Genomic DNA, 16,566 nt, shown 5'->3' on the forward strand with positions numbered 1-16,566 from the left:
TTATACCTCAAACACAAACTTCCAGTTGTAAGATGAGTAAGTTCTGAGGATCTAATGTACAACATGGCAACTACAGTTAACAATACTATATCACATACTTGAAAGTTGCTAAGGAAGTAAATCTTAACTGCTCTTACCACACATAGTAATTATATGAAGTGATGGATGTATTGACTAACCTTATTCTGGCAATGATTGTGCAATATATTCATGTATCAAATCATCACTTCTTACACCTGAAAGTTATACATTGACATACAGGTATGTCAATTACATCTCATAAAGCTAGGTGAAAATCTCTTCAACATGGATCCAGCACTGTCTCCAGTAAGTCAATAATTAATGCACAGTAAGTTTTTATGTACTCTGTGTGTGTGTGTGTGTGTGTGTGTGTGCGTGTGTGCGCATGAGTGCACTTAGAAGCTCAATCATGTCTGATTCTTTGTGGCCCCACGGACTATAGCCCACAAGGCTCCCCCGTCCGTGGAATTTTCCAGGCAAGAATACTGGAATGGGTTGCCATGTTCTTCTCCAGGGGATCTTCCCAACCCAGGGATCAAACCTGTGTCTCCTGCGTCTCCTGCATTGGCAGGTGGGTTCTTTACTACTAGCACCAACTGGGAAGCCCATTTACTCTGACATGGTTCAAATTCTATCAAAAAGTCTAAAACCCACATTGATAGATACTAAATTTTTCTCAGAGGGCCTCCATCCTAGAACACCAGAGAATTAGTCAAAATGCAAAAAGCAGTGTACAGATTTTATACAACTTCTTACCCACATATTTCCTCAATGGTAGAGCAGCCATAAAATGTTCCTTCCTGGTTTTTCTTTCTGGTTCGGTGGATCTGGCAAGTTTTAGAGAGTGGCCATTCCCCTGCCTCTAAAATCAGGGGTCAGATGTGCCAGGATTCTTAGACATTATGATGCCTTTGTTCTCGTGACCCTACACCTTCTTCAGACACCAGCCTCCCTCAAAACCGACTCAAAGTCAATTTTTTACCACCATGGCCCAAAATGATCATTCCCCAGAATCCACCGCTCACCATGGATTATGTTAATCCATGCAATAAAAATGCAAATGTTTGTTCCACTCAATACTCTTAAAAGACTGAAGTGGATATTTTCACAATCACCTTTCCCCCCAACATAAAAGCTCTACAAATCTGTGATTAATTACTTCTCAGGCACCTGTTAATCTCCCTTCCTCTTTCCAATTAACTAAACCAAAATCAGTGGGTTTTCATATTCATGCTGAAGAACCCAACTGCGTTGATTCATCGACCTGTCCCTTCCCTGAAAATGACCACTTATCTCTCCTTCTGTATCTTTAACTCTTCAGCTTAATACTTTTTAAATTCTTTTTCATATTCTTTTCCATTATGACTTATCACAGGATACCAAATATAGTTCCCTGTGCTATCCAGTAGGCCCTTGCTGTTCATCCATTCTCTATATACCAGCTTGCATCTGGTAATCCCAAACTCTCAACCCACCCCTCTCTCACCTTCCCTCCCCCTTGGCACCCACCAGTCTATTTGTCTGTGAGACTAAGAAGCAGATTCTTTAAATGTGTGATTACAGTTTAAAGTATTAAAGGATTCCAATTAAGCCTGTAAGGTGCTAAAAGTCCTAAGAAATGTAATGTTACATTTAGAAGTAAAGTGAACGGTAATAAAGAAGTGAAACAATTTTTAACATAAAAGTTACTAGTTAATAAATAAAATGATCTCCACAAATTGATCTTGGGTTTACTAGATGTAAAATTTTACAATTTTAATAAACTGAATAATCACTGAAAAAGATAAATTCCAATTGACTGTCAGTGTTTCTTTCCAAGTATAAAAGACATCCTCTGTTACTAAAAACACACTGTCAATTCACTTAGCCATTATGTTATGATTTTAAACCTTCTTTCTGGGTTTTTTTTAAAAATAGTAATAATGACAATGTAAAAAGACACCAAGACAAGTCTCCTGGAAAATTACATGAGCCCTCTTAAGAGGCACATGCTGGACATGTCCTTGATCTAAAATCCTTGTCAGGACTTCCCTGGTGGTCCAGTGGCTAAGACTCCATGCTCCCAATGCAGGGGACCTGGGTTCAATCCCAGGTCAGGGAACTAGATCTCGCATGCTGCAACTAAGATGGAAGATCCCACGCACTGCAACTAACCTGGCACAGCCAAATACATTTTTTCAATGTTTGGAATTAAAAATAACCTCAGAAAGGAAAAAGGTTAATGAGATGGTAAGGTGGTCATTATTGGCAGCCCTGCCAACTAAACAGAAAACAACAAGGAGCAAGGCAGCCAATCTGGTCTCAAGGCCTCCGGCTGGGTGGCCGAACCTGTAAGGATGGAGATGAGTCAGCGGATGGAGCAGATCAGTTAAGAAACGGCAACAGGGGCGCGCACACTCTGTTCTGTAAGGCCAGGGGAGAGGCAGACCTCCTACTGCTAGATCACCTGATTCTTCAGAAAGTTTTGAATAGTTACACTTTATATAGCCAGATTTTTGAGTGAAAGCATTTGACTTTTAAATCGTGGCAACTGAACGTCTAAAAATATCTGCACGAGCAAGACAAAACATAGAGACCGCCTCCACACCAGGAGCCTGCTCATGACTCCTGGTCCCCAGGGCAAAGTCCACAGCGTGAAACTCTCAGAGCCCTGCTCCCACCTGCCCGTCAGCCCCCACCAGCGCCAACGGAGACCACACGCCCCACACTGCTGAGATCACTCCACTCCCTGAGTCTGCACCTCGGCTCCCACCGTACCGTCCATGCGGAACACCCTGCCCCGCCCACCAGACAGACCCACCTCTGTCCTGAGTTCTGCGCTGACTCAGCCGCTGGCCCTCTGACTCTTCCACAGACTAGTAAATAACACCTTACTATCCATGTAAGTCTGACACATCAAACACACTCAGCACAGCGCCTGGCAGAGAAGAAGACGAAACTGAAACACAGACGGCTCCATCAGCGCTCCTTCACTGCAAATAACATGCCGATCTGAACTTCCTTGAGCGAAACAGGGGTGACTGACTGATGGGTTCAAGACATCTCACAGAAGACGAGGGAGGTGGCCAGGCCTCAGAAGGCCCCAGGAGCCAAGAACCGGAAACCCAGCCAACAGAAAGGACACGGTCTCTCTCTGATTCTAATGTCTGCTTCTCCAGAGATAAACATAACTGTTACAGCTCCCAGGGTGGCACCTTGTAGAATTCCACCAAGAAGCCACCTTGGTCGCCTGTCTCTCCAACTTAAAATTTCCAAGAGAGGGGAATAAACAAGGGCATGGGAGACAGTCCTCAAAGCAGGAGGAATGGCTTCCAGAATGTGTCTCCAGTGGGGATTCCTATCCTGGGCTGGAAAACAAGGCTGGAGATACAGGCAAGGCAGGACTGCCCCCCAGACGAAGCCACACAGAAAGTCTCATCAAACACGCTTTTTTTGTTGGTGGTGGTGGTGGTTTCTTTTTTGTCAATTAAAATACAGTTGATTTACAATATTTCGGGTGAACAGCAAGGTGATTCAGTTATATTTGTGTGTATATCTATATATACACATATATGTGTTCTTTTTCAGATTCTCTTCCATTTTAGGTTATTACAAGGTATTGAATACAGTTCCCCCTATGTTATATAGTCAGAGAAGGAAATGGCAACCCACTCCTGTATTCTTGCCTAGAGAATCCTGTGGACAGAGGAGCCTGGTGGGCTGCTGTCCATAGGGTCGAAAAGAGTCGGACACGACTGAAGCGGCTTGGTATGCATCATGCATTGGAGAAGGAAATGGCAACCCACTCCAGTCTTCTTGCCTGGAGAATCCCAGGGACGGGGGAGCCTAGTGAGCTGCCATCTGTGGGGTCGCATAGAGTCGGACACGACTGAAGCGACTTAGCAGCAGCAGCAGCAGCATGTTATATAGTCGGTCCTTGTGTTTTTAATCCATTTTATATACAGTAGTGTGATCCCACATTCCCAATTTATTCTTCCATCCCCCAACAGAGATGTAAATGTAACAGGCTTTTTTTTATTTTGCTCATTTGTTTAGGTTTTTTGGTCATGTCATGTGGCTTGTGGAGCCTTGGTTCTCCGACCAGGAACTGAACCCAGTCCTTAGCAGTGAAAGCGCAGAGTTCTAACCATGGGACTACCAGGGAACGCTCAGGTAGAGTTTTTATAACAGAAGGAGGAAAAGGTAGAACTATGGAGAAAGCAAACAGATCAGTGGTTGCCAACAGTTTGGGAGGAAAAGGGGAGAAAGCAATGGATGGAGCACAGGGCATTTCAGGTAGCGAAGGCGTTCTGTGCACCATAATAGTGGATACAACAGGCATTTGTCAAAACCCAAGGAACATGCAACACAAACAAGGTAGCTTGGTGTGTGCAAATTAAGAAAGAAAATCATTCAGGATGTCAGGGGATTTCAGGAAAGAAGCCAGACCGTGACAAGAGAATCTAACTATACTACAAATGAATCAAACAGCCTCACTGAAGGGAGTGGGAAGAGGCGCTCTACCTAAGTAACTTTGGAAACGAGTGACATCTGTAAGACTAAAGACAAAGGAAACACACCTGAGCACTGTATTCTGCTTGATAAAGTTGTTTCCCATAGAGCTATTCGTTAACAATTCTGATACCGCTGTACATGTACAATGGAAATGAATAATTAAGTACACGAATGTCAGAAGGTAAAATCCAAGTTTCTCACTGTTAAACTAGGGATTTACAGATAAACAAGAGGATGAGTCTAGAGTGATCCATATGGTGATTATAGAGTTGGAGATATCAGTAATGTTAAACCAGGGTCAAACTCATGTACAGATACAGATGGTTACAGAAATATATATGTATACACACACACACATATACAGCTTAGCACACACAAATAATTTTTTCTTCTGTCAGCTGAGAAGTCCTAAAAGAAATGACAGCCCATTAGCAACAAGCACACCTAGCACCTGGATCTTGGTTTCTAATGCCATAAATTCTCCAATAAAAGAAACCCGGGCTCCTCAGAGAAACGGCTGATTCTAGGATGGGAGCAGGAAATACACAAGAGGAGCCTGGAGGGTCTTGTAGTGCCAGAAAGGAAGGAAATGCTCCAAAACAAACAGAAAAGTCCCCAGGATGGGGGGCGCTTTAAGATGACAAAGAAGCCAACCGAAAGAGGTCAACATCGGAACCATTTTAGCAGCAAAATAAAGTAATACTGGACCATAACCCAAAGCTAAAAGTAAAAACCCAGGATTCCACACTGATATGAATACATGATTAAATGGAGATCAGATAAATCACCCATGCAAAATAATTTTAAATTTTTTATGTAGATACACTTCCCTTGAGGAAGTAGAGCGTAACTCTCTACTTAAGTGTAGGCTGCACACGGTGACTTCTTCTAAAGAGCACAGGATGAGAGGGTGGAAAGAGAGAAGCTTTACAGCAGAGAAAACTGACAGTCACTACTTCCTAGCCTGGCAATCAAAGTTAACAGCAACAGTCACAAATCACGTTCATACATGGACCCCCTCGATATGATGGGATGAAAATGGCTCTTCACCTCTGTGCTCTTCCTCTCAAAACCCACCACCCCAGTCTAACCAGGAGGAAAACATCAAACAAATTCCAGCATGGGACATTGTACAATGTATCTGACAGCACTCTTCAAACTTGTCAAAGTCATCAAAAACCAAGTTGACGAAACTGTCACAATCAAGACAAGACTAGTAAATGAAACGTGGTCTCTAGAATGGGATTCTGGAGCAGAAAAAGGACAGGAAGTAAAAAAAAAAAAAAAACCTAAAGAAATCTGAACTAACTATATACTTCAGTTAATAATGGGGTGTCGACGGGACTTTCCTGGTGCCAGCGATTAGGACTCCATGCATCTACTGCAGGGAACAAGGGTTCAACCCTTGGTCGGGGAACTAAGATGTCACATGCTACATGGCAGAGCCAAAAAATAAATATATAAATAAGGTATCAATACTGGTTCACTAGTTGTAACAAATGTACCACATTAAATAAGATGCTAATTATAGAGAAATTGTGGGGGTGGCGTGGGGAGTATACAGGAACTCTCTGTGCCAGCTGCATTTCTGTCAACCCAAAAGTGCTCTTTAAAAATTCCATTAATTGTTTAAAAGTGGGAGGAAAGGGAAGAAAGGCAGACGAGGACCTGGGCTATCAGCGTTCGGAGTGTTACAGTGACCTAGTCCCCAGTCCAGCTGGCTTCACGTGTAGCTCCGTCTTGCTGGGGTGGAATGCTTTTTTCTGTGCGACTGAGTGTTTTTTGTTTTGTTTAATTTTTGGCCTTGCCATCTGGAGTAGGTAATGGCAGCCCACTCTAGAATTCTTGCCTGGAAAATCCCACGGTTGAGGAGCCTGGCGAGCTACAGTCCATGGGGTCTCAAAGAGTTGGACATGCCTGAGCACACACATGCTATGCCGTGTGGTTTGAGGGATCACAGGTCCCCCACCAAGGATCGAACCCGTGTCCTCGGCAGTGACAGCACTGAGTCCTAACTACTGGACTGCCAGGGAGTTCCTTTGAGGTGGAATTCTTCATCTCACAAACGCACCCATATCTGGCCAAAACTCCTTACCTTGAAGATACAGCTACCAGGCATCAGCAGCAAGAACTTCTAGGAGCACAGAACAGAAGCTATTTTTAGCGACACCAGGAATTTCCAGAAAAATCTCAAGCAGTTAATGTGAGGGGTTCACAGGGTATAAAAATCATTTGGAACTTTAAAGGAGCAAGTGTGAGATGAAGGAAACCCTCATGTGAACACTTCCCAGAGAAAGAACAAGGGGCAAAGTCCACAAAGGACTGAATAAGCATTTTGCGTTTATCTGAACTGCTTTCCTTGGGTAATCACTCTCCTTTTATTGGCGAATCCTTGCAGGCAAGCAGCCAAATCCCACAAAAAAACTAAGCTATCCAGTCTGGAAAGGGAGCAGGAGGCCACCAGTTTTGCTTAATTAACATTGTCTCTGGCTAACAGCTAGCTGTCCCTGGCTGTCCCTTCAGAAGTCCTCTTTCTAGCCAACACCACTGTGTAACCTGTTATGAATCAGAGTGCAAGTGTCACTTTGAAAGGCAGTAAACAAATAAACATGGCCATTAAAATGAGGGGAGACCGGAAGATTGTGAGGAGGAAAGGCATGAGGCCATCAAATACTATATATTTTTCTTTTGTATTTTTAAAAGCCAAAAATATTCTCTATCACACAAATTCATGTAAAATAACACTTTTCTTTTAAGAAAAAAAAAACTTGAAAGTGTGAAATATACTGGTCCTTTATGGCTTTAACTCTGGAGTTTAAAAAGAAATGCTGCCAGACACGCGCCAAAGCCAATGGGGCAGGAGTGTTAGAGACCTCCAGGATAGAGTGAGTCCTGGTATTCGCACAGCCCCGGCAGGCACGCGGTCCATCAGCATGGGCTCAGTAGCAGGGAGGGCGAGTGCATTCGAAACTTCCTAAAGACAGCAACGCCAAGCTCTAGAGCATTATGGCTCTCTCAGGTAAAATCCTGGATAATACCATTTCTACTGTAAGACTGCAAACACAAGCCTCACTTGGAACAAACACAAGTACCAAAAACAGCCTAATTTAGTCTATTTGGAAATTATCTTCGCCAGAGTGAAGATGTGAAAAATACTTGAGTGATTTGGTGATTTGACAAGAACAGTTACCTTATTCAGTTGGATCAAACTGTTTCTCTTAAGGGCCAGATGGTAATTTCAGGCACTGCAGGCTGTAGGGCATCTGGGACAACTACTCACTGCCTGTGTAGCACTCAACAGCCGTAGACAATAGTGAATGAATGACCACGGCTCTGTTCCAAGACAACTTTACTGACAACAAGCAGCAGGCTAGATTTGACACACAGGGTGTACTCTGCCAACTCCTGAATTAGACAACTCATTCTCATTCTCTCTCTCTCTCTCTCAAATAGTTGCCATCCATTCAAATTTCAGTAACAGAATGAAACGTTTTTGTTCATAAGTCAGGAAGAAAAATCTACATGAATCTGCTGTAAGTCTCCTTATTTCTTAAAGAAACTCGGTTGAAAGTCACATAACTGTAAACAGTCCTGTAACAGGTAACAAATGTGACTCCATATGGGACCTGTTCCCTTAGCTGTAACCCTTGCACTCCGTTCTCTGTGCTTAGTCTGCACCTTTTGTAAAAGAATGTTGCCTACCGCCTGAAATACACAGGCCAACCCTTTTTCAAGGCTCTGCCTCCCAGACTTGACCTTTTAAAGGTATTAACACTCTTCCATTCATACAGAGATGAAAAGTTACAGAATAGAGAATAACGTTTGTCTTGGTGCTGGTTTACAGGAACACTGTGACCAGACCTACCTGCGTAGCAGGATTCCTGCACCAGGAAGTTGCAGCTACCTGCCACTCCCTCTCCTTTCAGTCTGAATTCTAACTCGGCTAAGACGGTTCTTTGGGACATGAGTCTACCACCTTCTCAGGCTGCTGATTTCTTCATAAGGTCGCTATTCCTTGCCCTAACACCCTGTCTCTCGATTTACTGGCCTATCGTGCAGTGAGCACTATAAGCTTGGACTCAGGAACAGTACCTGGCTGCAACCAAGCAAAACGTGGCCAAGAATCACTTCTCAGGGTAACTATTTTCTCTAAGAGGAAGTGTTTGGGAGATGCACAGCCCATCTGGATCACATTGAAATGTCTCAAGGGCTCAGAAAGCTTATCTTCCCTGCGGCTGTCTTCCTAACACTCAGCCTCAGGTGGAAGCTTTGACATGGTTCCTAGAATGTATGGAGCAAATCCAATCTCCATAATATGGCATACAAGATCTCCCAGGGCCCTCTGCATCTGGTCTCAACTTCATCTCCAGCCATTCTTTACATCTCCTTCCACCCCCAAACTATACTCTGACAAATCAGAGGACGCATTACACCTCAAATACATCATTTGTCCATGAGTGTTCAAGTCTCCAAGCTCTTATCAGAGTGACCATGTGTTGTTCAAAACAGAGCATTTCTGAGAGTAAGAGGAATGCTATTAATAGCATTGCTGGGACAAGAAGCACAGTAAGGCAGACTGTAATAGAGTCATTGGACCTTCATTCATGATGAACTTCTCTTGTGAAAACCATTGCCAACTCATTCCTCTCTGCCATTTTCATGCTTCTGCTGACCTCTTTCTTGCAGAGGTAACCACTCCCTCATTTTTTTATCTATGATAGCCTTTATCACATAGTATTATATTTACTTTTTCACCTGTATGTTTTCTTTGAAGAATGTTTCCTCTGTACACGTGGCTTTATGCTGGAATTCTCCTACAGTTAGCAGTCTCCAACTGCTTGTTCATTTTCTTACAATAACAAAAAGCCATTCTTTGTCTATCATAAACCAGTGGTTCTCAGCTCCGATACTTTGGCTTCTCAGGGGATATTTGCAATGTCTGGAAACATTTTGGTTGTCATAACTTAGGGCAGAGACTACTGGCATCCAGTGTGTGGAGAGATGCTCCTAAACATCCTATAACACACACATCACACCCCCCACAACAAAGACTTACCCAGCCCCAAATGCCAATCGTGCTAAGGTTGAGAAGCTCTGGAATAAATTTAAAACTTCAGCTCACTTCCTCATAAAGTTACTACAAATTCTGGATGACAGAAGTAAGAGGTCATGAAAATTTTCAGCCCATTTGCCATAAACATATTCAGAAAGCCAACACACCCAAGGAGTCAGGATAATGTAAGACAAGGAAAAATACACAGGCATACTATAAAGATTCATGAATTGGCTTGAAGAGCAGTATGGATACAGTGTTCCACAGAGCACGCTGAATGTGACTCTCAAGCAGAAGTTATTAATCCAACGTATGAACAGTACCAAAGTAGACAGCAGGAGAAATAAGGAATAATCTCAACTGTATACAAAACCAAAGATGAAATAAAAGCCACAAATTCTGGACCATTCCTGAGTCACTGACATTGGATATCTGTAGTAGATTAAAACTAAAGAATCTCTTTCTGTCATCTTTCAGTGACGCCAGAATGGTGCACATGAATGTCCATTGTTGATATTTCAAGAATATCAACAATGCTGAAAAGAGAGGCAGACACCAGGTACTTATTAGGCCGTGCTCCAAAGCCATCATCAGGTTTCTAACTGTGATGATGAAGCATGGTTACACTGGTGAATTTGAAATCATTGATGATCATGGACTGGGATAATTGTTGTGAACCTCACAGGCAAGCTAAACAAGTGTGGAGTGAGCAGCCCCAGGTTTGATGTACAATTCAAGGATCTAGAAAAATGGCAGAACAATCTGCTCCCATTCCGTCAGTTTGGTTTTCCTGTACTGACAACCTCAGCTGGCATCATGGACCCTGAAGAAGCAAGACAAAAACACAGAGGAGGAAAATCCTAGGATTCTTTTTCCAGGGATGTAATACATAAAAATAAAATGCCTCAGGGGTGGGTAAGGGGGGAGACTAAAGAATCTTAAAAAAAAAAAGTGGATATATAAATATGTATGAAAGTGAAAGTCATTTAGTCGTGGCCACTCTTTGAGACCCCATGGACTCCATGGAATTCTCCAGGCCAGAATACTGGAGTGGGTAGCCTTTCCCTTCTCCAGGGGATCTTTCCAATGCAGGGATCGAACCCAAGTCTCCCACATTGCGGCAGATTCTTTACCAGCTGAGCCACAAACGATTCATTTTGTGGTATACCTGAAACTAACACAACATTGTAAATCAACTTCAATAAAAAAAATTTTTAAAGAATACAAATAATAATAATAAAGTAGATTAACACTGTATTCTTTACAGAAGTTGAACCTAAAACTTCTTCAACTATCATCAGAACCAAGGCCATTTATATGTAAGAGAAACTCCAGAATATTTAAAAGATATTTTCAACCACAGAATCTTTTTAATTCCTAAAGAAAAACTTGGCCACCAACTACTTAACTGCTTCCCTTAAAACAAATCTTTTATGCTTCCTTATTCACAGGAATCTGCACTCTCCAATCCTTGCTTGAGGACTTCCCTGGTGGTCCAGTGGCTAAGACTGTGCTCCCAGTGCGGGGGGCCTGGGTTCAATCCCTGGTCAGGGAACGAGACCCCACGTGCTACAACCAAAGATTCTGCGTGCTGCCACTAAGACCGGCTGCAGCCAGATAAATAAAAACTGAATCCTTGTTTGGTAAAATTTCCCAATAACTGAGTCTAAAACACCCCACATACCTTTTTGCCTTCATAAACTGAACAAACTAGGTCAAATTTGCTTCTCCTGATTGCCCAGAGTCACCTTAACTACTTTATTATTGTACTAATATAACTCCCTCAGCCTGTTTAGAAGGGACAGAAGACCAGCACTTCATGAAACGGCCCCTGATGGCTGATTTTCTCCTGTGATCATTCCAGGGTCACCCACTAAGCTGTAACCATCATTCCTGCTGCAGTCGGTATACCTGCCTGCCCCTTCATCTCCAGCCTTTTCTAATTCATCTCTTCTGGAAATTTTGTATGAAGCAATTAACCAGAAACACCTATCTGGATAAGAGTCTGAGTGAATGGATGATGGAGGAATTCTTCCACTAATTAAGTCCCTAACATACGAACAAGTTTCTTTATAGAATGCTTCTGAAAGTCCAATTTATTCATAAATTCAAGAAAGTTGAGGGCTTTCCAGGTGGCACAGCAGTAAAGAATCCAACTACCAAAGCAGAAGATAAGCAGACATGGGTTCGATCCTTGGGTCAGGAAGATTCCCTTGGAGTAGGAAATAGCAACCCACTCCAGTATTCTTGCCTGGAAAATTCCATAGAGGAGCCTGGTGGGCCACAGTCTATGGGGTCACAAAGAGTTGGACATGACTGAGCACACGCGCACCAACAAAGTTAGCTGCTGCTGCTGCTGCTAAGTCGCTTCAGTCGTATCTGACTCTGTGTGACCCCAGAGACGGCAGCCCACCAGGCTCTCCGTCCCTGGGATTCTCCAGGCAAGAACACTGGAGTGGGTTGCCATTTCCTTCTCCAATGCATGAAAGTGAAAAGTGAAAGTGAAGTCGCTCAGTCGTGTCCGACTCCTAGCAACCCCATGGACTGCAGCCTACCAGGCCCCTCCGTCCATGGGATTTTCCAGGCAAGAGTACTGGAGTGGGGTTGCCATTGCCTTCTCCGAAAGTTAGCATAAGTATCCAATTAAGACAATCAGCTTTATAGCACTGTACTGCAATAGGTTTATAATACTTTTCACACAAATAATACATAAAAACAAACAAATACAAAAAAATAAAGAAAACATTTTTAATCTTAGAGTACAATACCTACAGTACAGAAGGACAGTCCAGCGGCTTGCCTACAGGGGCTGGCACCAAGTGAACAGGCAAGAAGAGTTACTGACCAGAGGCGGGAGAGGAGGCGGGAGAGGGTAGAGCTGAAGGATCATCAGCAACAGGAGACTGAGGGCACGCTGCAGTTTCACTCACACCTGACCTTTGCACCTTTGAGAGTTTGCAACTTGAAGGTTTGTATGTAGGGCACTTGCTGTACTGAAGCAGAGATTTGCACCTGTGAATTCTCATATCTTTGTATGTTCATGCCTTGGAGTTCCTCTCATTCACCACAACCCCTAACCCTTGTTCAAGAACTGGGAGAAAGCCACACAGGTGAGGGGCGAAAAGTTTTAAAAGCCCCAAAGGGCTATGCTTCATAATCAAAATGAAGAACAAAGAGAGAGAATAAATTAAATATGAGCCACAACCAGTAAAATAAGGTCATGAAACCCCTGAGGGATGAGATCACGTTAGTTACATTTATAACATCACCTCTATCCTAAAGCGCAAAATCTTTAAGAAAAATAACAGACTTGCAGACGTTATTGAAAACCCTACAGAAAAATGAGCACTCAGGTCCTTACAAAACTTTGATTCAGAGGTATTGATTTAAAAAAAAAAAAAAAAACAGGCAACACATAACCAAAGCATCCTGTTCATTTGGCATCTATCTTAACCTGCCTGGGGCGGGGAGGGGGTTGTGGAAAAACCACTAATTGAGAGTTTCAGGAATGACTCATACATATATTAAGGTGACTTTTTAAAGTTTATCTGCATGCTGCCAGCCAATAATTATTGTGTGAACCACCCCTCCCCACACCCCAGTACTCTGCTCTTGACTTAGATGACACACGCCCTGGCATCTACCTCAGACTTGCACAACAAAGCCCAGAATACACATTCACACCCACATAACTCCATCAAGACTGGAAGTTTAACTTGAAGGTACCAAAGGATGCTGAAAGGAGAAGACAGAAATATAAGAACTATTGTTCAAAAGTCAATCCATTATCAGGTCTGTGTTTATGGAATACTGGTACCATCTGATCAGACATAAGAAAAAAAAAAACAAAATTCAAAACATACATTCCACAAAGAACATCGGAAAATTCATACCTGTAGAAAAAGGGCTAAATATCTATGACTACCTTTGTATTCATATTCTTTTGTTCCTTTATTTTTTAAATTAAAACACGCATAGTTGATTTACCATGTTGTGTTAGTTTCAGGCATATAACAAAGTGATACATACATGTGAATGTATTCTTCTCCAGATTCTTCTCCATTATAGGTTATTATAAGATACTGGATGTAATTCCCTGCACCATACAGCAGATCTCTGTGTTTTTCTGTCTTATACACAGCAGTGTGTACATCTCAATCCCAAACTCCTAATTCACCCTCCCCACCTCTCTTCTTGAAGGCAGCATTTCCCAAAGGGTCTTCCATACAGTTTCAAAAACAAAATAAGTCCCCACACTCTAAACAAGTTCAAAGACTGCTTCCTACGTCACCCTCATATGCATTAGGATTGCATTCAGCTACATCTTGTGAGTCTCTCCGAGCGCAGAGAGATCAAATCAGTCAATCCTGAAGGAAATCAACCCTGGATATTCACTGGAAGGCCTGATGCTGAAGCTGAAGCTTCAATACTTTTGCCACCTGATGCAAAGAGCTGACTCGTTGGAAAAGACCTGATGCTGGGAAAGACTGAGGGCAGGAGGAGAAGGGGGAGACAGAGCATGAGATGGTTGGATGGCATCACCGACTCAATGGACGTGAGTTTGAGCGAATTTCGGGAGATAGTGAAGGATAGGGAAGCCTGGCTTGCGGCAGTCCGTGGGGTCACAAAGAGTTGGACACAACTTAGCAACCGAACAACAACACATCATAAAAACTCAACTACAATGGTTTAACAAATAGGGCTTTATTTTTCGACCAGAACAATTCGTCCAAGATGGAATGTCTAAGGCCCGTGGAGCAGCTTCAGGAAGCCATCAAGAACTGCTTCCAGCTTCCTGATAGGCCACTCCTAGCACATGGCGGCTGTTCTCCTGGTACAAGTTGGCTAGAGTTCATTCCAGCAGGAAAGACCATGGCACAGGCGTGTGTCAGTGTCCTGGTACCTTGTTTACTGAGAAAGCAATGGCTTTCCTTGGAAGACACGCCCTGCAGACACTTGACTGACATCTTATTTTGGCCAACACTGGGTCACTTCCAATGGCAAAGGAGTCCAGGGAGGTGAAAATTTCTAACTAGGTACATTGCTACCTACAGCAAAACCAGAGTACCAGAAAGAAAGAAGAGATTGAATGGTTATTTAGAAATTTAAAAGATTCACCCCATACATCTTAGAAATTCAAAGATGCATGTTTGATATGAAAGTCGCTGAGAAATTGTGCTGTAAATAAACCTGTTTAACTTGTTTTAACACAGCACTTCTCAAAGTTATTTGAGCACAAAGTTCCTTATTTCCTTAAACAGCCTGTTGAAACACCATTCGGTGCAACGAATCTTGGAACACACTGCTTTGGAAACAAAAAGAAGAAAAAATACTTGTAAGAAAGAGTCTGTTTTCATACTTAAGGTAGAGAAAATATGCTGCATTAAAACAAAGCATTCTGGAAATAAAAAATGAAGTGACAGAATTCTACAATCAGGAGCTGACATGTTTTCATTTTTTATGTGAAGTCACAATTCTGGTGAGAAAAAAATCTCTTTTCCCTTTATGCCTTCAAAGACATCTCCTTTCTACCATCCCTTCTCAACTCCAAAACTTTTTTTTTTAATTCTGTAACTTCCCCTATCTGAACATTTCAACCTGGCCTTTAAAAGCCCATTCTGGAGTTTCTCCAAGATCTCACTTCTCCTTTGGTTCCGTTTCTCATGCTTTAATTACTTTTCTTTCTTCTGCCATTTTCTTACACTAACAAATCAATTTGAGGTTTCGCACTGAGTGAGCTCTTCCTGTATAATTTTTTTAATGTATATTTATCTATTTCTGGCTGTCCTGGGGCTTTGTTGCTGCATCAGCTCGTCTCTGGTTGCAGCAGGTGAGGCTACTCTCTAGCGGTAGTGCACAGGCCTCTCACGGCAGTGGCTTCTCCTGCTGTGCAGCACAGGCTCGAGGGCACGCAGGCTTCAGTAGCTGCAGCTTCCAGCCTCCAGAGCACAGGCTCAAGAGTTGTGGTGCACAGGCTTAGTTGCTCCATGACACGTGGGATCTTCCTGGATCAGGGGTCGAATCCATGTCTCCTGCATTGGGAGGCAGACTCTTTGCCACTGAGCCACCACTGAAGCCCTTCTATACAATTTTTACTCAATTTTTTCAACCACCATTGTAACAGGGAAGAACAAAACCTGACTCCATGTTGGATCTGTTTCCTTCAACCTTTGCTTTCTGTTGCTTTTGTTACTACAACCAACTAAACGGACACTGTCTGTAGCTATAAGCATGCACAGTGGCCTGTGTGGGGAACCCTGCCCCTCTGCCAGAATGTTCAACTAAACTGCCTTTGTTCAGCTCACAGGGAGACATTCTGACCCTGCCCACCTGTGAATGGCTGCCAGAAGGAAGAAATGAACACATCCCCACATCCCCTCCCCGAGGCTGGCCACGCCAGGAGATATTTTGCAAGACTTACGGCCATTTAACTTTACTTCCTCACCACCTACATCTCCCCTCCTCTGTTCCATAAAAGAAACTGGCATCCAGACCCTGATAAGATGTACTCTAGGACTCGACTCCTCCATTGTCTCGGATGCCCAGCTTTCCAAATACAGTTGCTATTCTTTGCCTCAACACCTATCTCCCGATTACTGGCCTGTCATGCAGTGAGCAGACAAGAGCTTGGACTCAGTAACACCATTCTTTGATAACCGACGGAGGTTGCTGTTAATTAAATGCTGTTGCAGATGCCAGTGCTGTTTCCAAGAAGAAATGTTCATATTTTTAAGAAAAACACAGGAGAAGCATTCAAAGCATAATCTTTCATCCTGATACTAAAGCTTTTGAAAGAAAGCCACTCAGTCATACCTAGTTCCATTAAAATAATCATTTCTTTTAATTCACTTTGATTTTTTTTAAAAAAAAGGGGGAAAGACTACATTTTTCTCATTTTTCAAAGCCCATCAATTTTCCACAGAACCCATCATATTTCCTTGCCAAAAAATCCAATGTTTCTCTTTTCTGGAAGAGAGGTAAGAAAATGCCATATTTTA

General features: G+C 42.8%; 1 protein-coding gene across 6 annotated transcripts in view; it reads right to left on the reverse strand.

Moving 5' to 3' along the window:
• Window positions 1-16,566, reverse strand: part of OSBPL10 (oxysterol binding protein like 10) — a 362,790-nt gene that overhangs the window by 282,678 nt on the left and 63,546 nt on the right. The window contains exon 1 of one of the 6 annotated variants that reach the window (XM_059879972.1): window positions 2,822-2,957. The exons of the other annotated variants lie outside the window; for them this stretch is intronic. The gene's annotated coding sequence lies outside the window, so the exon portion shown is untranslated. Of the gene's footprint in view, window positions 1-2,821; window positions 2,958-16,566 lie in introns of those variants that run through there. 6 annotated transcript variants of the gene reach the window in all.

The sequence above is a fragment of the Bos taurus genome, chromosome 22 (assembly GCF_002263795.3).
Source record: "Bos taurus isolate L1 Dominette 01449 registration number 42190680 breed Hereford chromosome 22, ARS-UCD2.0, whole genome shotgun sequence".
NCBI lineage: Eukaryota > Metazoa > Chordata > Mammalia > Artiodactyla > Bovidae > Bos > Bos taurus.